The sequence below is a fragment of the Protopterus annectens genome, chromosome 8.part0, assembly GCF_019279795.1.
Source record: "Protopterus annectens isolate FY-2018-M chromosome 8.part0, PAN1.0, whole genome shotgun sequence".
NCBI classification, from domain to species: domain Eukaryota; kingdom Metazoa; phylum Chordata; order Ceratodontiformes; family Protopteridae; genus Protopterus; species Protopterus annectens.
In genome coordinates, this window is record NC_056741.1 from 110,523,533 (window position 1) to 110,548,987 (window position 25,455).

The following is a 25,455-nucleotide window of genomic DNA, read 5'->3' on the forward strand; positions in this document are numbered from 1 at the left end:
GCATCTTGGAGCAATGCAGCAATTGCCTCATGTACACTGACAACCCTCTCCTCTTACCACCCAACACTACAATCTGTGAGAGATGCACTTATATAGCCAAACTGGAAGCAAAGCTCTCTTCACCCAAGACTGGACTAGACAGTCAGAGGAGAAGGTAAACACTTGCACTACACCACACTCATCACATAGTTCCTCAAAACCTACACCACCAAAACACACACATAGCAACACAAAACACACACCTACATTTATGGAGACTCTCAATAAAAATCTGCTCAAGCAACAGAGACCTCTAAAGCAGAAATGTAAGCAACCTCCACCCCCAAACACAAACCAGATGATACATAGTCCACAAACTCAGTGTGCCACTCAATCACAGCCTATAAGGCATAACAATGTACCCAACACTTTAGTCATAGGTGACTCTATAGTCAGGCACACTGATGTTCCACTCAGCAGGCTAAACAAGGAGAAAGTTACTGTCAGCTGCCTGTCAGGTGCCAGGATCTGCCACATAACCCACGTACTTAGGTCACTCCACAACATAGGTTCATAGGTTGGTACTAGACTATCTGCCCTAGGGCTTATACAAGCCTAGCCATAACAATTCCCTGGCTATTTCTTCCCACACTATTTACTTCCCTGGACCCCTGTCTAGCAGGGCAACTGACGTGATCCCCGGGGTGAATTTCCTTTCTCCCATCCAATCATCAAGGTTCCTTTTGAAGAGAGACAAAGAGGCGCTCTGCTTGACATGTATGGGCAGTCTATTCCAGAGTCTGGGGAGTCTCTGGGTCATGAACCTATCCCTCCAGCATGTTTTATTTATTGTGATGACAAGGTTTAGATTCCTGGAGTATGTAGCTCTGAGGGATTGTGATTTCTGTAAGTGTAGCATGTCCAATAGCTCTGGGTTTGACATGGCCTTGTATGTTAAGCAGAGATCACCTCTGAGTAGGCGATATGCGACAGAGTATAGCTGGAGGTTTTTAAGGTGGTCAGCATAGGGCATCTGCTTTAGGCCTGTGATTCTTTTAGTGAGGTATTTCTGTGGCCTTTCCAGTTGTTGCAGATGTCTTGAGAGGTACATACCAAATGGGGCATTGTATTATATAATGGGTCTAATGAGGGATGAGTACAGTGGGACAATGACCTCTTTTTTCTGGATGAAATGCCCCTAGTGATGAGGTGTGCCACATAGAAGGATTTTCTGACTGTTGTGGTGATGTGGTTATCGAAGGTGAGACCACTGTCCACCTGTGTCCCTAAGTCTCTTATCACACTTTTGATGTTTAGTGTGCTGCCACCTATGTTGTAATTTATGGGTACATGTTTTTTCCCAAAGGGGATAACTATACATTTCTTGGCATTGAGCTTGAGCCCGTGGCTCTGGCACCAAGCATCTGTTTCTGTAAAGCCCTTTTGCAGAGTATCCACATAATTTGGGGATTCAATAATGCCTCCCAGTTTGCAGTCATCTGTGAACTTTGTTAGCCAGAGTCCTTAAGTGTTGGCCTGTACTTCAGAGAAGTAGATGCCAAACAAGAGCGGTCCCAGGACTGAACCCTGAGGTACTCCACTTCTCACTTGTCTGGAGCTGTATTTGGAGTCGGCTACTTTTACAGTCTGGGTTCTGTCAGTACGCCAGTTGGCAACCCATCGAGTGATGTATGGATTAATGCCCAGGTGATGGCAGGATACAACAAGTACAAATATGACTCTGTCATTGTTCATATTGGTGTGAATGACCTGAGACGTACCTCCCTGGACTACATGAAAAGAGACATGAAGGTGCTCTCTGATCTTGTAGCCCAGCCAGGTATAACCCTAGCCCTGAGTAGCATCCTGCCATCACCTAGAATAATGCCACAGTGTAAGGACAAAATGATTGACTTCAACAGTTGGCTAAGCTTTTGGTGTCATTCTAAGGGGATCCAGTATCTGTCTGCCTGGGATGACATGATCGACAGACCACAATGCTTTGTCAGTGATGGCCTGCTCCTGTCACCCTTGGGATTCTGGATACTGGCTAAGGCTCTTGCCATCCCTATAGTGCCTTTTTTAGGTAAGGTTCAAATGCCAAATTCACCACTGTAACAGGTACAAGCACGCAAAATCTGAGGGTAATGCTACTCAATGGTAGAAGTCTAAACCTCAAAATGCATTCACTCGAGGCACTCTTTAAAATGGAGAGCATCGACATCTGTGCAGTGACAGAGACCTGGTTCAATGATCCAGAGAGCACCCCTGCATTACCAGGCTATAATTCATGCCACACCTTTCGGCCACCTAACCTGGACCAAAACACTAAAGGCGGAGGCGTGTCCATATTCATTAAGGATATTCACACCTCCAGGCTAGTTGCTCAGCATAATGCATCTGAGATTATCCAAGTGCAACTAACTCTGGGCAAGACAGCAATCCAAATTGTAACTTGCTACAGATCCCCCACCATGCACCAGGATTCCCACTTCTCATTTCTTGATGCACTGGAAAATATTAGGGTACAACCCAACACCCTAATAATGGGAGATTTCAACTACCCCACCATTAACTGGGAAAACTACTCATGTACCAACTCTTTTGCTCAACATTTTCTGGAATTCATAAATTCCAACTCCTTGGATCAACTTATCCACACCCCAGCAGGGGCAGCAATATCCTAGACCTGGTCATTACCAACATGGGCAACCGGTGTTCCACACAAGAGGTCAATTCCTCCTTGGTCAGATCTAACCACAAGCTAACCAGCCTAGACATCAACATCCCACCCCCACTCTCCATTAGGGAAATCACTGTAAAAAATTTCTCCAAAGCCAACTTCACGTTTCTTAAGACAGAAGTAGCAAACTTCATGGCACCCATGTAGGCGGACAATAGAAGTACAACTGCTGAATCCTACACAAGTGCATGGATCATGCTATCCCTAACAGAACCAAGATGCTATCCTCCAAAAAAAGGAAGCCAATCTGGTGGTACCCTGCCATAAACAAACTCTACAACAGAAGAAAGAAACTGTTGCAAAAAAGAGTAAAATCCCATGATTGGAGGAACTCCTTGGTCAGCCTCAGTAAGAAGCTGAGATCCCTCATAAAATCCTCCAAAGCTAGTTACGAAAACAAAATCACCAGATTCTAAAGACAACCACAAAGCATTCTATAGCTATGTCAAGAATCTCAATGGCAACACTCAGATCTGCTCTGAGTTACAGCACAATGGCACTAAATATACAGAACTAACCGATATTGCCAACATCTTGGCAGACCCCCATCTCTCCCCCTAAAGGGCCCATCTTTATACCGGAAGAAAGCAAAGTTCCTGTAATTACGGATGCACAGGTAAAAACCACACTCTCCAAAGCCAACAACACAGCATCCATAGGACCTGACAACATCCCAGGCTGCATTCTACATGAACTACAGAATGAACTGGCACCCCACCTAAGCACCATGTTCAGTTATAGCCTCACCTCAGGCTTTGTTCCCACTGAATGGTGCACAGTGATGGTTATCCCACTCCACAAAGGGGGAGCCACCACAGACCCCAAGAACTACCGCCCCATTAGCCTAACAAGCCTGGTCTGCAAGGCCATGGAACGTATCATCATGGAACTTATAAACAAAGACATTGGTAATCTCCAAACTCTGGACCACACCCAGTTCGGGTTTGTAAAAGGCAGATCATGTCTCCTAAACCTGATAGACTTCTTTGAAGCAGTCACCAACACCATAGACGAAGGTAAAGTGGTTCATACAGCCTATCTAGATCTTGCCAAGGCTTTTGACACCATCCCCCACTCTGGAATTACAGATAAACTCATTAAACTAGGTATAAATCCCTATGTCACAAGATGGGTTGCCAACTGGCTCACTGACAGAACCCACACTGTGAAAGTAGCAGACTCCAAATCCAACTTCAGACCAATGACAAGTGGAGCACCACAGGGTTCAGTCCTGAGTCCTCTCCTGTTTGGTATCTACTTTTCTGAAGTACAGGCTAACACAGAAGGTCTCTGACTAATGAAGTTCACAGATGACTGCAAACTAGGAGCCATAACTGAAACTTCTAACAATGTGGACATCCTACAAAAGGGCCCCACTGAGACAGATGCCTGGTGTCAAAGCCATGCTCTCAAGCTCAATGCCAAAAAGTGCATTGTCATCCCCTTTGGTAAAAACTCTGTACCCATGAGCTACCACATAGGCGGTAGTCTACTTATCATTGAAAGTGTGATAAGAGACCTTGGGACACAGGTGGACAGTAGTCTCTCCTTTGACAATCACATCATCACAGTAGTCAGGAAATCCTTCTACATGGCACACCTCATCACACAAGGTTTCTCATCCAGGAAAAAAGAGGTCATTGTTCCCCTCTACTCGTCACTCATTAGACCCATTATAGAGTACAGCACCCCTTTTGTTATGTACCTCACAAGACATCTACAACAACTGGAAAGGCCGCAGAAATACCTCACAAAGAGGATTACTTGCCTCAAACAGATGCCCTACACAGACCGTCCCAAAAAACTCCAGCTTTACTCCATTGCATATCGCCTACTCAGAGGTGATCTCTGCCTAACATACAAAGCTATGTCAAACCCAGAGCTGTTGGACATACTCCACTTAAAGAAATCCCAGTCCCTTTGAGCTACATGCTCTAGGGACCTAGACCTTGTCGTCACAATAGACAGAACATGCTGGAGGGATAGATTCCTGTCCAAGAGACCTCCCATACTCTGGAACAAACTACCTAGATATATCAAACAAAGTTCCTCATTAACACTCTTCAAGAAAAATCTTGATGGGATGGGAAATAGGAAATTCACCCCGGGAATCACCTCTGAGGCTCTGCTCGACAGGGGCACAGGAAAATAATTTTCTTGGGTGGCGAAAGCCAGGATACCTTTTTGGCTAGGCTTGTATAGGCCCTAGGGCCAATATCCTAGTACCTACCTATGAACCTATGAACCTATGTTCGGTACCTGCCAGTCATGCCCCCTGCCATCTTGCACACAGGGTGGCTGCCTCTTCGTCCAATCCTTAATATGCTTTTGTTTTATGAATGTGCACTTATATTTCATAATTGTTTGAATTTAGTCCATTAATTAAACTTTGTTGACTAGTTCTTACTGTGAGCACTTTGATATTGCAAATTAGTTTTAATTTGACTCCTAAACTGACATGATTTCATAGTCATCTTAATAAAAAGTTATATCCACTTTCTATATATGTTTAGAATAAGTTATACACACTTTCTGAGCACTGCACTGAAATGCTTTCCAATGCACAGTATTTGAAATATGATCAGATGTTAGTATGATTCAATATTAAAGCTAAATCTCTTAAATTTGCAGAAATTGTAAACTTGCATAAGCATAAAGTATCCTCTAAAGAAATGAATACACAGAAATGTCACTAGTACATTAATGCAGTACTAAAACTAAAAGAAGAGATGTGCATTTAACATTGTAGATGATGCTCACAATAAAGACAAGTACAAAGCATTTTAGAACAGTATTATGAATATTTTTATCTCCTATATTAAGGTCGTCTTAGGGTAATATGCATGGGAATTCATTGCACATTACTTAATTTTCAGCCTCCTTTACTTAAACAACCAAATACTTATATCTATTGTTCTTTTAACTCCCTGCTTCTACATATAAAAGTGCTACAATGTTAAATGTTGCCTTCCCCAGTCACTTTAAAATGTTCTGTATTACTCCCCTGCTCTTATTCTGTATAGAGCGAGATATTACTTATACAAGCAGGGGGTGTCATATATGTATAACAATGCACTTACCCATCATTTTCTTCTTCATTTGCAATGCAAACTCTGACAGAAAAAGAAAGGCTTCATTGAGTCTGACATTTTGTATACTCCTCAAATCGTCTTGTTTTATTATTTTCTAATTCTGAGTTACCAATGGAATGCAGGACAATATATAAGTAATAACCCACTCCTGGGTGTGGGTAATGCTGGATTTATCCACGGTTGGTGTGGTTTGGTCACAAGGACGAAGCCCAAGTGGCCAAACAAAGACAACCGTGGATAAATCCAGCATTACCCACACCTAGAAGTGGGTTATTGCTATTATACAATGACATTATTTAAGAAAAAAAATACTTACTTTTCTTAAATAATGGCATTGTATAATGCCTCCTTGCTGCCCTTCCACAGCTGTCTGATATTCTGTGGCAGTTCTGATGTACTGCGCATACATATGCTTACGCAGTATATCAGAGCTGTGGGTGGAAGCAACGGAGAAAGCAAGATCTCCATTGCTTTTTACAAAGTGTCTCGCGATGTTAAAGGAGTTTAACATAGTGATAAAACTTTAAAAAAAGCAATGGAAAAGGAAGATCTCTGTTACTTTTTTTAAAGCTGTCTCGCTATGTTAAACTCCTTTAACATAGCGAGACAGTGTCTAAAAAGCAACAGAGATCTTGCATTCTCCGTTGCTGTAAAAAAAGACTTATACTAATTGAAAAAGTCCAGGCGACCGGACCTTTTTCCATTAGTTTAAGTCTGATTTACAATGTGCACGCTGACCAATCAGCATGCATATTTTGGAATATTAATGGGGGGTCGTTGTATAATTGGCATTGTCAAATGATTGCACATGTGTGGTACCAAAGAAAGCTGGTATTTGCTTAAACCTGTATTTGTACAAAGGTTAGAAATGTAGAGGGACATAACAAGCTGAATGCAGGGCAGTAGCTCAGGTGTTTGTATATGTTCTATTTTAGAATATTATCCACAAAATGTTACTGTATATGGCAAGGAAATAACATTTAATAGTGAGAATTGTTTACTTAGACTTTCCAATGAAAATATGTCATAAAATCAACATTACAGCCAGGAAGAAAACGTTACTATTTAGATCCATACATCCACAATCCCTTTTCCCCTTTTTACACATGTATTTGGGGTGTCACTTCAACAGTGACAAACATCTAGAGCCAAGGTTCACACCACCAGGTGGCTACTCCTTCTGCCCTGTTGTGGTTATTCTTTCATAACACTTACTGACACTCACACCTGTGGTCAATTTAGAGTATCCAGTCCACCTTCTGCATGTCTTTGGAATGCGGTAGGAAAATAGAGCACCTAGAGAAAACCCACATGAATACAGGAGGACATGCAGACTCTGCCCAGATGGCATCCCAACCAAGCATCAAACCAGAGAACCTTGTGTTGTGAGGTGACAATGCTATTCGGTGAGTCACTGTGCCACCCTAATATTACTTCAGATGCTTTAATAAAAATGCACACAACATACTTATATGATTACTTGTATCACATTACCTGTACTTTTGGATTTTAAGTCAGTTGACAGAGTTAAAAGGGTAAAAAACATACTTGTATTCCTTTTCGAAGTAAAAACAACATAGCTTTATTTTTTATTTTTTAATTGTGCACCATAGTGCATGACCTTCACTGAGATGATTTGCAATTGAAAAGTTTGTTGTTGTCACTCTTTAAGGTTTATTTATTAGGCAAATATAAGCTGGTTTCTCACAGACTGATTTCTGTGAATCCGTACATTTGACATCATTCCATCCACCAAAGAATTTTATTAAAGCACAGTCTTCATCTATTTTGGTATTTGGATCAGTCCAGTTATCAGGTTCTTTGCCACGCCAATATCTTTAAAGAAAAGTGAAGTGAAATGAGAGGTTACATTGAGCACAAAAATACAATATTATTTTCACAACATTTTAATTTCTCTGTAACATTAATATTGTAATTTGAATTAGTAGTAATAATACTGTTTCATTTAGTATTAATGTGGCAATGCCAACGCCTGCTCATTTGAAGAATTAGATGTGTTTTACTTGGATTTCAATGCTTTCTTCTAAGAAGTACTCACAGAAACAATTTATACTGGAACCATGTACCAACAGCCTTCTGATGAAAAGTTAACATTTATACAGCTGTGTAGTTCGATCTGAAAAGCTGCAATGCCCAATAGTTTGTATATGCCATGTGAGGAAGCAGTGTGTGAATGACAGAACCACAAAGTCATAACATTCGTATATGCTCACTGTTGTTTATATCTTATGAGAAAATATTTGCTTTTAACTATGTCAATCCAAGTACTAGCTATTGCCTCTTGTGAAAAATGAGTGTTCAGATATGACACATTTTAATGGTATATCAAAACTAGTAAATTTTGTATAAATGTAGTGGAAAAGGAAGAAATAAAAAGGTATTTACATTTGACTTTATGCAGAGAAGTCAAGTATTAGCCTTTTTTTTTCAAGCAGTGACAAGTAGAAGGAGCTGTTGGGCTTCCCTCCTATAAACAACTAATTTCAGATAAATGTCCCAATCATCTATCACAGCTTTCTAAATTATATGTGGAATATTTCATCCTAATATATATAGTAGCTTATCACATGTCACATGATTTGTCTTGTTTTGTTAACCAATAATTTGCTGATAAACTATATGATCAGGAAATGGGTTAGTGTATCAGTAGGGTCTTTGCTTTATAATATGTACCACACAAGAAAATACAGATTACAAAAAGTAACCACAGCACAACAGGTAATAAGACAAACAAAAGTGATTATATATTGTGATGGAAAGAAAAAACAAATGTATCCTTCCACGTTACAGACTTTGACTTTAAACACACACGGTTCTTCACCAGACTCTACTGCCAACAGCTAGGCATTTGTTGGAAATATTCATAATATTTATTTTAATTACAACAAAGTCATATGGAGGTGTGTATTTCTTTTCTCATTGAAACTTATGTCATAGTGATTGCATGGAATGAAAAAAAATGCATTCTTTAACATTTTTTTTCAATTACTGATGACATAAAATGTATAAACACAAACCATTTCCACTCCGACCAGGATAGCTAAACCTAGTCTTAAGGAAAGTATACTAGACTAGATACTTATTAACTCCCATCCCCAATTGTACACTTCAGGTACCCTTCCTGATGACCTAAGTGACCACTTTCTTACCTATATAATTAAGTATAAAGCCATCATTTTCCATTAGTCCATTCTCAGAACAATAAGAACCAAGAAGAACTTTCACCTTGCCAAATTCCATGATGAAATTAAAGCATGTGACTGGTCAGTACTAAAGCAACTACCCCTAGATGAAGCTGTAGCCTACTTTAAGAATAAATTCCTTAAGATCCTGGATTTATACTCTCCCATGTGCTCCACTAGAATAAAATCAAAAGTTGCTCCATGGCTTACCAAAGATACCAAATCTAAAATTGCCCTCAGAAACAAAGCCTGGGCCCTATGGTGTACCACAACCACCCCCCCCAACCAAATAAAATACCGGCAGCTAAGAAATGAAACCAAAATATATGTCTTACTTGATAAGAAAAACTACTACTACCATTTACAACAGAAAAATCAAAACAACCTCCATAAATTCTGGGCAAGTATGAATAAATTAATAAACCCAAGCCAAACCTCTACCCCATCCCCTGCAGCCACTACTGATAAATCGCCTGAAGATGTTGCTAACATCTTTAACAACTTTTTCACAAAAACTGTCCAATCCCTAGCTAGTCAACTACTGTCTAGCTGCCCCAGTACAAATTAGCCAATTCCTGATATCCATCTCTCTTTTAGATTCCAACCAGTTGCTACTTCATTTATTCAAGCTTTACTCAAACAATTAAAACCTACTACCTTGTCAGATTATCGTCTGCTGCTGAATATCTGCAAAAAGCTGCTGATGCTATAGCATACCCAGTTTCCATTCTTGTCATCCGCGCCATAGCAGAAGCCTCTATCCCTCCATCTGGAAAATATCCTATGTGATACCACTCCATAAAGGTGCTACTTCCACTGAATTATTTAACTTTTGACCAATAGCCATACTGTCACCACTTGCCAAAATATGGAAAAATGCATCCATGTACAGTTGATGCACCATCTTGCTCAAAACAATTTACTGGCAAACTCTCAGCATGGTTTCAGGCCTCATCACAGCACCACCTCAGCCCTCCTTGCCCTCTCTAATACCATTAACCACAACCGTAACAATAACAAATTATCCTCAGTCCTCTTTTTGGACCTCTCCAAGGCATTTGATATGGTCAATCACCAGCTACTAATTCAGACCCTAAAAACTACCTACGTAGATAACACTGCTCTCCACTGGTTCCTATCTTATTTGTACAGCAGACAGCAGGCTGTCCTATGGCAGAATAAACTATCTACCCTCTTACCAAATACTCTGGGAGTCCCCAAGGGATCAGTATTGGGTCCTCTTCTGTTTTCTATCTTTACCAATGATCTCTACACTGTCATCCCAGATGCAACTTGCATTCAACATGCGGATGACTCCACTCTAATATGCTCAGCTTCCTCTCATTCAGATCTGTGTACAAATTCACAGTCTACTTTTAACACAGATGAAAAATGGCTATCTGATTGCCGTTTCATCTTAAATCCTAATAAAACAAAGTTGTTACTTTTCTCCCCTACCAACAGGTCTACCCCCTTTCCTTTTCTATATACTCTAATAATGGTACCACTATCTCTCCAGACTCCCATACAAAACTATTACGAGTCATTATCGACAACAACCTCAAGTTCAATCTACACATCAACAAATCTATTAAAACCATCAATAAAAAACTTGGGTCACTTTACAAGATCAAGCCTTTCCTTACCCCACCTGCTTGTACTGCAATTGCCCGCTCACACTTACTCTCGACCTTACTCTATGCTTTCCCTCTACTGACTAACCTAGGTAAAATAGAACTCAATAAACTATCGTCCTGCTATAATCACATTGCCAGATTTGCCACTGGTATGCCCTACAAAACACACAACTGTACTAACCTAAGATTTCTTGGTTAGAACTATCTCACCTCATTCAGCTCAGCCAGCTGATAGTTGCATTTAAAGTACTACACCTACCTGACAAAACACCATCACTCAAACCCATAATCTACCCCTACAGCAACCTTAGTACACTTTGATCATCAAAAAACTGCTCGTCCAAACTATCAAAACTAATAATTCAGCTGGTGACTTTCTGTTTGTTAACTATGTTGGAAAAATTTGGAATTCCCTACCAGCAGATATTACTCTAGAACCCTCCTTAAGTCGATTCAAAAATAGTCTAAAACAATACTTTAAGTCACACTAGTCTTGCCCCTGTTCTAATCCTGACTAACACATTCACTATTACTCCAAGGAAATTACACCAGTCTTTCTTTCTTAACCATCTTGAGAATTCTCGCTCCTTAGCTTACATACATCTGCTGATTACTAAATGTCTCACTTGTTTTTTTCTGAAAAATCTGTAAATAATGTCTCTGTACACTTGTTTAAAGTCATATGAAATGTATTATTGTTTGCACCTTGGAGCTTTTCTCCCCGGGCCTCCATTGAAAATAGACAAGTATCCAGTCGGACTATCCCGGTCAACAAATGTAAAATAAATAAATAAAATAAAATTTTCCTTCACAGTGAAGAGTCTGTAGTCACTACATCTGATCCTGATACTGCAGGAGCTCTACCACAAGGCCCAAATCCCAAATGTTTTCACTAAGTATTTTGTCTTTGTACAGTGTAAGCAACTTTAACTTGAAGAACTTTGTTGTGTATTAAATTCAACTAGTTAAATAGGTGATTGCCCTCTACTGGAAAGTGGTTCTAACATCCCCACCTTCAAAGAAATAGTCCTTGCACTCTAACAACAACTTACTATGTTGGTGGCTGTCCTATCTATTGACCAGTAAATTACACTGGATTTGCAAGTTACTTAGTCTCTCTAGCTGCAGGTTTCTGCGTTCAGGAAAAGAAAGAAAACCTGTTCTACTTTGTGCCTCTTTGCTAACTGATTTGTACTGGATATAAACTGATTGTTTTCAGTTATAATTTGACCTGAGGGTGAGAAGGTCACTGCAGTAGAAAGTATCACTAAATATCCCCTCACTATCGTCTTGTCTTCCCCTCAGTCGCCATCGTCCTTCACATCGCAGATATGTGTCACATGTTATTACATTTCTATTTGTTCTAAGACTGTATAGAACAATGGAAAGCCTATTCTCTTCTACACACAATTCTAACCCCGTAATGGTCAACCCCCAACCCCATTAATCTAACTTTTGAAATATTATGAACTTATGAAATAAAGCTGATGAGCTACATGTCTGGATTGCCCAACAAAAGCCTTGACATTCTCCGTGTAAATGAAACTTGGCTTAACCAAGTATAAACAGCACTAAAATTACACCTCCTGTCTATAATGTCATCAGTAATGGCCATGTAAAAATGAAAGGTGGTGGTACTGCTTTAATATTTCCCAACAACTACCACATTTCCACTTACAACAAACCAATACCAAAATTCAGTTCAGCAGAGCTTCTTTTTACTTTTACTGAAAATAAACAGTTAAAAACAAATATGTATTACTGTCCTTTACATCCCTCCTGGTGGAAATATAGCTTTACTGGTAGATAGCCTACATTGGATATCCATAGCAATTACACAAGAAAAATAATACTAGGTGAAGTGAAGATCAATTGGTTGGACATAAGCTCTAACTACCCTACAACTAGCATGAACTTATATGGCCTCAGACAACTAATTAATAGCCCCACACATAGCATGACGGCAAATTCCATACTAGACTGGATCCAGGTATAATCCCTTACAAATACACCACCAGAAATTCTGACTCTCTTAGTGATTACCTCCTAATCTATATAACTAGGCATCTCACACAGCCACTTAAACAGCATGTTTATAAAACAAATCAGTTAAAAAATAAAAAAAAGATAGCTGGGTGCACAAGTCCCAGGATAAAAAAGTGCCCAATCCTGGTAGGTGCATTGGTGTCAGGACTGGAAAAAAATAACAGAGTAGAATCCACAAGACACAGAAACATTCCTACAATGGAGCTAGGCCAGGGCCAGGAAGAGGATGGACACACTCCCTCCTGTTGCAGAGGGAAGTAGCAGTCCACAAAAATCACAAAAACTGACCAGCCAAAAACGAATCATAAAGATGACAGAGTGGACCACTGAGGACAAGAAATAAATTATGTATTGTTACTATTATGCAAGAAGCCCAGAATTTCCAAACAGAAGATATAAAAAAGATTAAGAGAGACATTAGATGAAAGAAAAATACTTGCACAATAAAAACTGTCAAAAGCTTCAAATACAAATGTGTGCTCATTAATACAACACAATTCTGAAAAAACTTTGGGCTGTTTGGAAAAAGAAGCAACTGAGAAAGTGTGAAAATATAAAGAACAAAATCTAGATATTTTTGAAAGGTATAAAAAATAAATATAGACATGGTAAAGAAAGATAGATCTGATATTTTGCAATATTTACACAAAGGAGGAAGCCAAATTAATCAATACAAAAAAGCAGCCCCAAAGACAATCAAAGTGAAATACAGGCAAAGGCATCCAGATATAGAAAATTCCACAATATAAGAGGGAACATAAAAGACACGATTAGTAAATAGATGGTAAAAAATAGAAGCTGAAGTTATAGAATACCTGTGAAGTGAAGGATTTAGCTTAGAAAGTTTAACACAGTGACTGATGAAATTAGATGCTGCTATAAATCCAAAGGTTCACTCGTCAAAAAAAATGAACAAATCTGAAGACCATACACGAGTGAAACCACCACGAGAAAATACTGCTGTATAAAAGTCCAACTAATTTATTAAGACAAATACAAATAAAAAACAGATGAGTGCTTTCACGTACCAACTAGTACGCTTCTTCAGATCTTAACATCTAGATTTTTAAAACCACTTTTATACAAGAGCTCATACTCAGGAATGATCAATTAACCAATCTATCAATTAAACAATTAATATATATAATATATATATTAATATAGTATATAAGGTATTTTTATTCTTTTTCTATATTTTTTCTTATGTTATACATATACAGATATACATTCATTTTTTATTTATATGTATATATATTTTTAAAGTGTTTTTATATATCATATATTTTTGGAAAATATGTGCTAGAAGTAATGAGCATTTGGTGGCTTTAAAACATTGTTTATTTCATTATTTATTTGTATTATATATTTAATCTGACCATTCTATGGAACGCGTAGTTATCTGGAGAGACAGGATTTTTAGACGTTTTATTTTTTTTGTGTTTTTTGCTTGTAGAGTTTACAGCGATGTTAGGCAGCTAGTATATTTTCATTGCATTGCACTGATTATTCAATTGTATAATTGTTAAATTGATAGATTGGTTAATTGATCATTCCTGAGTATGAGCTCTTGTATAAAAGTGGTTTTAAAAAATCTAGATGTTAAGATCTGAAGAAGCATACTAGTTGGTACACTAAAGCGCTCATCTGTTTTTTATTTGTATTTGTCTTAATAAATTAGTTGGACTTTTATAAGCAGTATTTTCTCGTGGTGGTTTCACTCGTGTATGGTCTTCAGATTTGTTCGTTTTTTTTGACGAGTGAACCTTTGGATTTATAGCAGCATCTAATTATATCAGTTTGTTTTTTGTTTCGTGTTGGTGCTGTTATATTCACACGATGGATGTGACACCTGTTGAATTGGACTACAATCCTGAAGTAAGAGATGCTAATTTGAGATGGAATAACATCATGAATCAACGCATTAATCCTTTACTTTCATTGGATTTACAATTACCTACAGTAGCTCCTTCAGGAGGTAATATAGACAATTTTACTGAGTTTCAAGCATTGAGTAGAGAATTAGAGAATGACTTATACAAATTACAAAGATATGTATGGCAGAGAAGACATATGGAGGCATCTCTGCATTTTCATGTAATTCCTCGTGGTATGAGGGTTCTCTGCATGCCCTCATACGGCGACAGCCATCCTGAGCTTCTCAAGAGATGGCAGGAACTGAACATAGAGCTCAGTAATAATTACATGAGATTGTTAATTGACTATTTTTCTCCCCTCGAAGCGGATTTGACGTCCAAGGTAGAGGCTCTGAACAGGGATCTGCATAACTGCTTCAAAAGTGAGAATTACATAAAGAGGTTAGATAATATATATTTACAAGTCAGTGCATATAGTGACAAGTTACAACTCACAAAATACCGCAAGCTGCAGCGTGATTTTAGGGATTTTTCCCTTGGGCAAGTGTTTGTTTGGCCCAAATCTAATACTGTTCAACAAGTGAAAGGTGTTACAGTATCAGCGGGTCCAACCTTAACAATGGTGAACCTTCTATGGCTGATAATCTCGCTCCTTTGCATAAAGCTCCTTTAGAACATGAGAGCAGCGTTAGTGAAACTTTCACCACACTGCCGGATGGTAATCAGCTACCAGGTAATCCAGCCCATGTGGATACTCCTCCACCAAACCAACAGGCTTACAGAGAGGGGCATATGGGTAACATGTTGGGAGCCAGACCCAAGTTTTCCACTAGCAGAATACAGCGTTTTTAGCCTCTTCCTGTGAAAAAGAGGCCAATGTCAAGAAATCGTTCCAGCAGCAGAGGCCGAAGGAAAAGGAAGTTTTCTGGTGCGGATCAAGATCAGAGATGCCATGTGAGAGACTAAATGAATTTGTGTTCAATTTTTTCAAGGTTTGATTTTTCAACATCTGATCTGTCTTTGCTTAACAAAGGACTTACCTATATTCCCTCACAAGGCAGCAGCCTGAGTGAGATGTTAATTGATTTAAGAGTATTTGGATGCTTAGTGTCCTTGAAATTATTTTTTAATGTTAAACAAACCATGAGAGAAAGCATTTCTGTTTGTCCCTTAGAGTTTAAGCTCAAAAGTACATTTACGCCAGCATTACCAGCTCAAGTAGAATGTTTTATTAAACTCTGTGAACAAGATTTTTATAAATACTTTTTACATACTAGAAAGAAATGTACATTCTTTAATACTTCTAGGGAGGAATGGTGTTCTTTACAGAGTTTAACTCATAATACGAAGCTCACGATTAAGCCAGCTGATAAGGGGTGTGGGGTTGTTTTGCTTAACACCGCAGACTATAATGCAACTATGTATTCCATGTTGAATGATGTTACCACATATGGCGAGATAGATACCACTGCGCTAGCAAGAATTATTAAGCATATCCATAAAGGAATTTATGATTTGTTGATGTGTAGACAAATAAGTCAGGAATTGCATGATTATTTTTATGTGGAACAATCTGTGATTCCTTATATCAAAGGACTTCCTAAAGTGCACAAGAAAGTGGTTCCGCTACCCATGTGTCCCATAGTCTCTGGAGAGGGATGGGCCACAGAGAAGATATCTATATACATTGAGAAGACATTGAGTCCTATGGTTAGAATGATTTCTACTATACTCAGGGATACCTATCAGTTGATAGATATGTTTGAAATTTTTTCTGTTAATTGGAAAATAGACACCTGTCTTTTAGTTAGATGTAAAAAAACATATTTACATTGATCCCTAATGAATATGGCATTGAAACCATTAGGGACTTATTGAATCACAATATTAGCTTTAAGCAGGATCAACAGATACTTATATGTGCCTTACTAGACATGGTTTTAGCTAATAATGTCTTCATGTTTAGGGATAAGTTATATTTTCAAAAATGGGGTGTCGCCATGGGCAGCCCATGCGCAAATACGTATGCTAACCTGGTAGTTTACTACTGGGAAAAGAACCACCTTTTTAATAGCAGATATTATGATAAAGTCCTGCTTTACAGAAGGTTTGTGGATGATATCCTTATTTTTTGGAAAGGAACTATAGATGAATTAAAGGATTTCATCTTCTATTTAGAGTCCACTACCAGTTTTCTGAGATTTACGATGGATTGTTCTAGTGAAGTTATTAGTTTTCTAGATATCAACATAAGCATAGATAGACACGGTAAGGTTCTAACTTCTTTATACAGGAAACCATGCTGGAAAAACACTCTGCTTCAGTTTAGTAGCATGCATCCCTGCCATATATTCCCTAACATAGTCAGGAGTCTGTTTATGAGACTCATTAGGCTATGTAAAGTGAGTGAAACAGACTGATATAATAAAATGTCTCTTCGTTGAGAGAGGCTATGATAGAGGCATGGTGAAAGATATTAGGAATTTGATTTTAAATAAAAATAAAAATAATAATAACATTAACGTAGGTAATAAAGGGTACATTGGCTCTAATAGTCTTACATCAGCTACCAAGGAGATGAATGATAAGAGATTAACTTTCACTACTAGATTCACTAATGACAATAAAGAAATAACAAGGATCATAAGAAAGAATTGGTATATTTTAACAATAGATTCATCTATTGTGGATATTGTGGGTATAACACCTCGTTTTACTTATAGAAATAGTAAAAACTTGAAGCTTTTACTTTGTATTGAACATGAACAGAATTCAGAAAAACAATGTTCAGATAAGATGAGAATGGGTACATATCCTTGTTCAGATAAGATGAGAATGGGCACATATCCTTGTTCAGATAAGATGAGAATGGGCACATATCCTTGTTCAGATAAGATGAGAATGGGTACATATCCTTGTTCAGATAAGATGAGAATGGGTACATATCCTTGTTCAGATAAGATGAGAATGGGCACATATCCTTGTTCAGATAAGATGAGAATGGGCACATATCCTTGTTCAGATAAGATGAGAATGGGTACATATCCTTGTTCAGATAAGATGAGAATGGGCACATATCCTTGTTCAGATAAGATGAGAATGGGTACATATCCTTGTTCAGATAAGATGAGAATGGGTACATATCCTTGTTCAGATAAGATGAGAATGGGCACATATCCTTGTTCAGATAAGATGAGAATGGGTACATATCCTTGTTCAGATAAGATGAGAATGGGTACATATCCTTGTTCAGATAAGATGAGAATGGGCACATATCCTTGTTCAGATAAGATGAGAATGGGTACATATCCTTGTTCAGATAAGATGAGAATGGGTACATATCCTTGTTCAGATAAGATGAGAATGGGCACATATCCTTGTTCAGATAAGATGAGAATGGGCACATATCCTTGTTCAGATAAGATGAGAATGGGTACATATCCTTGTTCAGATAAGATGAGAATGGGCACATATCCTTGTTCAGATAAGATGAGAATGGGTACATATCCTTGTTCAGATAAGATGAGAATGGGTACATATCCTTGTTCAGATAAGATGAGAATGGGCACATATCCTTGTTCAGATAAGATGAGAATGGGTACATATCCTTGTTCAGATAAGATGAGAATGGGCACATATCCTTGTTCAGATAAGATGAGAATGGGTACATATCCTTGTTCAGATAAGATGAGAATGGGTACATATCCTTGTTCAGATAAGATGAGAATGGGCACATATCCTTGTTCAGATAAGATGAGAATGGGTACATATCCTTGTTCAGATAAGATGAGAATGGGTACATATCCTTGTTCAGATAAGATGAGAATGGGTACATATCCTTGTTCAGATAAGATGAGAATGGGTACATATCCTTGTTCAGATAAGATGAGAATGGGTACATATCCTTGTTCAGATAAGATGAGAATGGGTACATATCCTTGTTCAGATAAGATGAGAATGGGTACATATCCTTGTTCAGATAAGATGAGAATGGGTACATATCCTTGTTCAGATAAGATGAGAATGGGTACATATCCTTGTTCAGATAAGATGAGAATGGGTACATATCCTTGTTCAGATAAGATGAGAATGGGTACATATCCTTGTTCAGATAAGATGAGAATGGGTACATATCCTTGTTCAGATAAGATGAGAATGGGTACATATCCTTGTTCAGATAAGATGAGAATGGGCACATATCCTTGTTCAGATAAGATGAGAATGGGTACATATCCTTGTTCAGATAAGATGAGAATGGGCACATATCCTTGTTCAGATAAGATGAGAATGGGTACATATCCTTGTTCAGATAAGATGAGAATGGGTACATATCCTTGTTCAGATAAGATGAGAATGGGTACATATCCTTGTTCAGATAAGATGAGAATGGGTACATATCCTTGTTCAGATAAGATGAGAATGGGTACATATCCTTGTTCAGATAAGATGAGAATGGGTACATATCCTTGTTCAGATAAGATGAGAATGGGCACATATCCTTGTTCAGATAAGATGAGAATGGGTACATATCCTTGTTCAGATAAGATGAGAATGGGTACATATCCTTGTTCAGATAAGATGAGAATGGGTACATATCCTTGTTCAGATAAGATGAGAATGGGTACATATCCTTGTTCAGATAAGATGAGAATGGGTACATATCCTTGTTCAGATAAGATGAGAATGGGTACATATCCTTGTTCAGATAAGATGAGAATGGGTACATATCCTTGTTCAGATAAGATGAGAATGGGTACATATCCTTGTTCAGATAAGATGAGAATGGGTACATATCCTTGTTCAGATAAGATGAGAATGGGCACATATCCTTGTTCAGATAAGATGAGAATGGGTACATATCCTTGTTCAGATAAGATGAGAATGGGTACATATCCTTGTTCAGATAAGATGAGAATGGGTACATATCCTTGTTCAGATAAGATGAGAATGGGTACATATCCTTGTTCAGATAAGATGAGAATGGGTACATATCCTTGTTCAGATAAGATGAGAATGGGTACATATCCTTGTTCAGATAAGATGAGAATGGGTACATATCCTTGTTCAGATAAGATGAGAATGGGTACATATCCTTGTTCAGATAAGATGAGAATGGGTACATATCCTTGTTCAGATAAGATGAGAATGGGTACATATCCTTGTTCAGATAAGATGAGAATGGGCACATATCCTTGTTCAGATAAGATGAGAATGGGTACATATCCTTGTTCAGATAAGATGAGAATGGGTACATATCCTTGTTCAGATAAGATGAGAATGGGTACATATCCTTGTTCAGATAAGATGAGAATGGGTACATATCCTTGTTCAGATAAGATGAGAATGGGTACATATCCTTGTTCAGATAAGATGAGAATGGGTACATATCCTTGTTCAGATAAGATGAGAATGGGTACATATCCTTGTTCAGATAAGATGAGAATGGGTACATATCCTTGTTCAGATAAGATGAGAATGGGTACATATCCTTGTTCAGATAAGATGAGAATGGGTACATATCCTTGTTCAGATAAGATGAGAATGGGTACATATCCTTGTTCAGATAAGATGAGAATGGGTACATATCCTTGTTCAGATAAGATGAGAATGGGTACATATCCTTGTTCAGATAAGATGAGAATGGGTACATATCCTTGTTCAGATAAGATGAGAATGGGCACATATCCTTGTTCAGATAAGATGAGAATGGGTACATATCCTTGTTCAGATAAGATGAGAATGGGTACATATCCTTGTTCAGATAAGATGAGAATGGGTACATATCCTTGTTCAGATAAGATGAGAATGGGTACATATCCTTGTTCAGATAAGATGAGAATGGGTACATATCCTTGTTCAGATAAGATGAGAATGGGTACATATCCTTGTTCAGATAAGATGAGAATGGGTACATATCCTTGTTCAGATAAGATGAGAATGGGTACATATCCTTGTTCAGATAAGATGAGAATGGGTACATATCCTTGTTCAGATAAGATGAGAATGGGTACATATCCTTGTTCAGATAAGATGAGAATGGGTACATATCCTTGTTCAGATAAGATGAGAATGGGTACATATCCTTGTTCAGATAAGATGAGAATGGGCACATATCCTTGTTCAGATAAGATGAGAATGGGTACATATCCTTGTTCAGATAAGATGAGAATGGGTACATATCCTTGTTCAGATAAGATGAGAATGGGTACATATCCTTGTTCAGATAAGATGAGAATGGGTACATATCCTTGTTCAGATAAGATGAGAATGGGCACATATCCTTGTTCAGATAAGATGAGAATGGGTACATATCCTTGTTCAGATAAGATGAGAATGGGTACATATCCTTGTTCAGATAAGATGAGAATGGGTACATATCCTTGTTCAGATAAGATGAGAATGGGTACATATCCTTGTTCAGATAAGATGAGAATGGGTACATATCCTTGTTCAGATAAGATGAGAATGGGTACATATCCTTGTTCAGATAAGATGAGAATGGGTACATATCCTTGTTCAGATAAGATGAGAATGGGCACATATCCTTGTTCAGATAAGATGAGAATGGGTACATATCCTTGTTCAGATAAGATGAGAATGGGCACATATCCTTGTTCAGATAAGATGAGAATGGGCACATATCCTTGTTCAGATAAGATGAGAATGGGTACATATCCTTGTTCAGATAAGATGAGAATGGGCACATATCCTTGTTCAGATAAGATGAGAATGGGCACATATCCTTGTTCAGATAAGATGAGAATGGGTACATATCCTTGTTCAGATAAGATGAGAATGGGTACATATCCTTGTTCAGATAAGATGAGAATGGGTACATATCCTTGTTCAGATAAGATGAGAATGGGTACATATCCTTGTTCAGATAAGATGAGAATGGGTACATATCCTTGTTCAGATAAGATGAGAATGGGCACATATCCTTGTTCAGATAAGATGAGAATGGGCACATATCCTTGTTCAGATAAGATGAGAATGGGTACATATCCTTGTTCAGATAAGATGAGAATGGGCACATATCCTTGTTCAGATAAGATGAGAATGGGTACATATCCTTGTTCAGATAAGATGAGAATGGGCACATATCCTTGTTCAGATAAGATGAGAATGGGTACATATCCTTGTTCAGATAAGATGAGAATGGGTACATATCCTTGTTCAGATAAGATGAGAATGGGTACATATCCTTGTTCAGATAAGATGAGAATGGGTACATATCCTTGTTCAGATAAGATGAGAATGGGCACATATCCTTGTTCAGATAAGATGAGAATGGGTACATATCCTTGTTCAGATAAGATGAGAATGGGTACATATCCTTGTTCAGATAAGATGAGAATGGGTACATATCCTTGTTCAGATAAGATGAGAATGGGTACATATCCTTGTTCAGATAAGATGAGAATGGGTACATATCCTTGTTCAGATAAGATGAGAATGGGCACATATCCTTGTTCAGATAAGATGAGAATGGGTACATATCCTTGTTCAGATAAGATGAGAATGGGTACATATCCTTGTTCAGATAAGATGAGAATGGGTACATATCCTTGTTCAGATAAGATGAGAATGGGTACATATCCTTGTTCAGATAAGATGAGAATGGGTACATATCCTTGTTCAGATAAGATGAGAATGGGCACATATCCTTGTTCAGATAAGATGAGAATGGGTACATATCCTTGTTCAGATAAGATGAGAATGGGTACATATCCTTGTTCAGATAAGATGAGAATGGGTACATATCCTTGTTCAGATAAGATGAGAATGGGTACATATCCTTGTTCAGATAAGATGAGAATGGGTACATATCCTTGTTCAGATAAGATGAGAATGGGTACATATCCTTGTTCAGATAAGATGAGAATGGGTACATATCCTTGTTCAGATAAGATGAGAATGGGTACATATCCTTGTTCAGATAAGATGAGAATGGGTACATATCCTTGTTCAGATAAGATGAGAATGGGTACATATCCTTGTTCAGATAAGATGAGAATGGGCACATATCCTTGTTCAGATAAGATGAGAATGGGTACATATCCTTGTTCAGATAAGATGAGAATGGGCACATATCCTTGTTCAGATAAGATGAGAATGGGTACATATCCTTGTTCAGATAAGATGAGAATGGGTACATATCCTTGTTCAGATAAGATGAGAATGGGTACATATCCTTGTTCAGATAAGATGAGAATGGGTACATATCCTTGTTCAGATAAGATGAGAATGGGTACATATCCTTGTTCAGATAAGATGAGAATGGGTACATATCCTTGTTCAGATAAGATGAGAATGGGTACATATCCTTGTTCAGATAAGATGAGAATGGGTACATATCCTTGTTCAGATAAGATGAGAATGGGTACATATCCTTGTTCAGATAAGATGAGAATGGGTACATATCCTTGTTCAGATAAGATGAGAATGGGTACATATCCTTGTTCAGATAAGATGAGAATGGGTACATATCCTTGTTCAGATAAGATGAGAATGGGTACATATCCTTGTTCAGATAAGATGAGAATGGGTACATATCCTTGTTCAGATAAGATGAGAATGGGTACATATCCTTGTTCAGATAAGATGAGAATGGGCACATATCCTTGTTCAGATAAGATGAGAATGGGCACATATCCTTGTTCAGATAAGATGAGAATGGGTACATATCCTTGTTCAGATAAGATGAGAATGGGCACATATCCTTGTTCAGATAAGATGAGAATGGGTACATATCCTTGTTCAGATAAGATGAGAATGGGTACATATCCTTGTTCAGATAAGATGAGAATGGGTACATATCCTTGTTCAGATAAGATGAGAATGGGTACATATCCTTGTTCAGATAAGATGAGAATGGGTACATATCCTTGTTCAGATAAGATGAGAATGGGTACATATCCTTGTTCAGATAAGATGAGAATGGGTACATATCCTTGTTCAGATAAGATGAGAATGGGTACATATCCTTGTTCAGATAAGATGAGAATGGGTACATATCCTTGTTCAGATAAGATGAGAATGGGTACATATCCTTGTTCAGATAAGATGAGAATGGGTACATATCCTTGTTCAGATAAGATGAGAATGGGTACATATCCTTGTTCAGATAAGATGAGAATGGGTACATATCCTTGTTCAGATAAGATGAGAATGGGTACATATCCTTGTTCAGATAAGATGAGAATGGGTACATATCCTTGTTCAGATAAGATGAGAATGGGTACATATCCTTGTTCAGATAAGATGAGAATGGGTACATATCCTTGTTCAGATAAGATGAGAATGGGTACATATCCTTGTTCAGATAAGATGAGAATGGGTACATATCCTTGTTCAGATAAGATGAGAATGGGCACATATCCTTGTTCAGATAAGATGAGAATGGGTACATATCCTTGTTCAGATAAGATGAGAATGGGTACATATCCTTGTTCAGATAAGATGAGAATGGGTACATATCCTTGTTCAGATAAGATGAGAATGGGTACATATCCTTGTTCAGATAAGATGAGAATGGGCACATATCCTTGTTCAGATAAGATGAGAATGGGTACATATCCTTGTTCAGATAAGATGAGAATGGGTACATATCCTTGTTCAGATAAGATGAGAATGGGCACATATCCTTGTTCAGATAAGATGAGAATGGGTACATATCCTTGTTCAGATAAGATGAGAATGGGTACATATCCTTGTTCAGATAAGATGAGAATGGGCACATATCCTTGTTCAGATAAGATGAGAATGGGCACATATCCTTGTTCAGATAAGATGAGAATGGGTACATATCCTTGTTCAGATAAGATGAGAATGGGTACATATCCTTGTTCAGATAAGATGAGAATGGGTACATATCCTTGTTCAGATAAGATGAGAATGGGTACATATCCTTGTTCAGATAAGATGAGAATGGGTACATATCCTTGTTCAGATAAGATGAGAATGGGTACATATCCTTGTTCAGATAAGATGAGAATGGGTACATATCCTTGTTCAGATAAGATGAGAATGGGTACATATCCTTGTTCAGATAAGATGAGAATGGGTACATATCCTTGTTCAGATAAGATGAGAATGGGTACATATCCTTGTTCAGATAAGATGAGAATGGGTACATATCCTTGTTCAGATAAGATGAGAATGGGTACATATCCTTGTTCAGATAAGATGAGAATGGGTACATATCCTTGTTCAGATAAGATGAGAATGGGTACATATCCTTGTTCAGATAAGATGAGAATGGGTACATATCCTTGTTCAGATAAGATGAGAATGGGCACATATCCTTGTTCAGATAAGATGAGAATGGGTACATATCCTTGTTCAGATAAGATGAGAATGGGTACATATCCTTGTTCAGATAAGATGAGAATGGGTACATATCCTTGTTCAGATAAGATGAGAATGGGTACATATCCTTGTTCAGATAAGATGAGAATGGGTACATATCCTTGTTCAGATAAGATGAGAATGGGTACATATCCTTGTTCAGATAAGATGAGAATGGGCACATATCCTTGTTCAGATAAGATGAGAATGGGTACATATCCTTGTTCAGATAAGATGAGAATGGGTACATATCCTTGTTCAGATAAGATGAGAATGGGTACATATCCTTGTTCAGATAAGATGAGAATGGGTACATATCCTTGTTCAGATAAGATGAGAATGGGTACATATCCTTGTTCAGATAAGATGAGAATGGGTACATATCCTTGTTCAGATAAGATGAGAATGGGTACATATCCTTGTTCAGATAAGATGAGAATGGGTACATATCCTTGTTCAGATAAGATGAGAATGGGCACATATCCTTGTTCAGATAAGATGAGAATGGGCACATATCCTTGTTCAGATAAG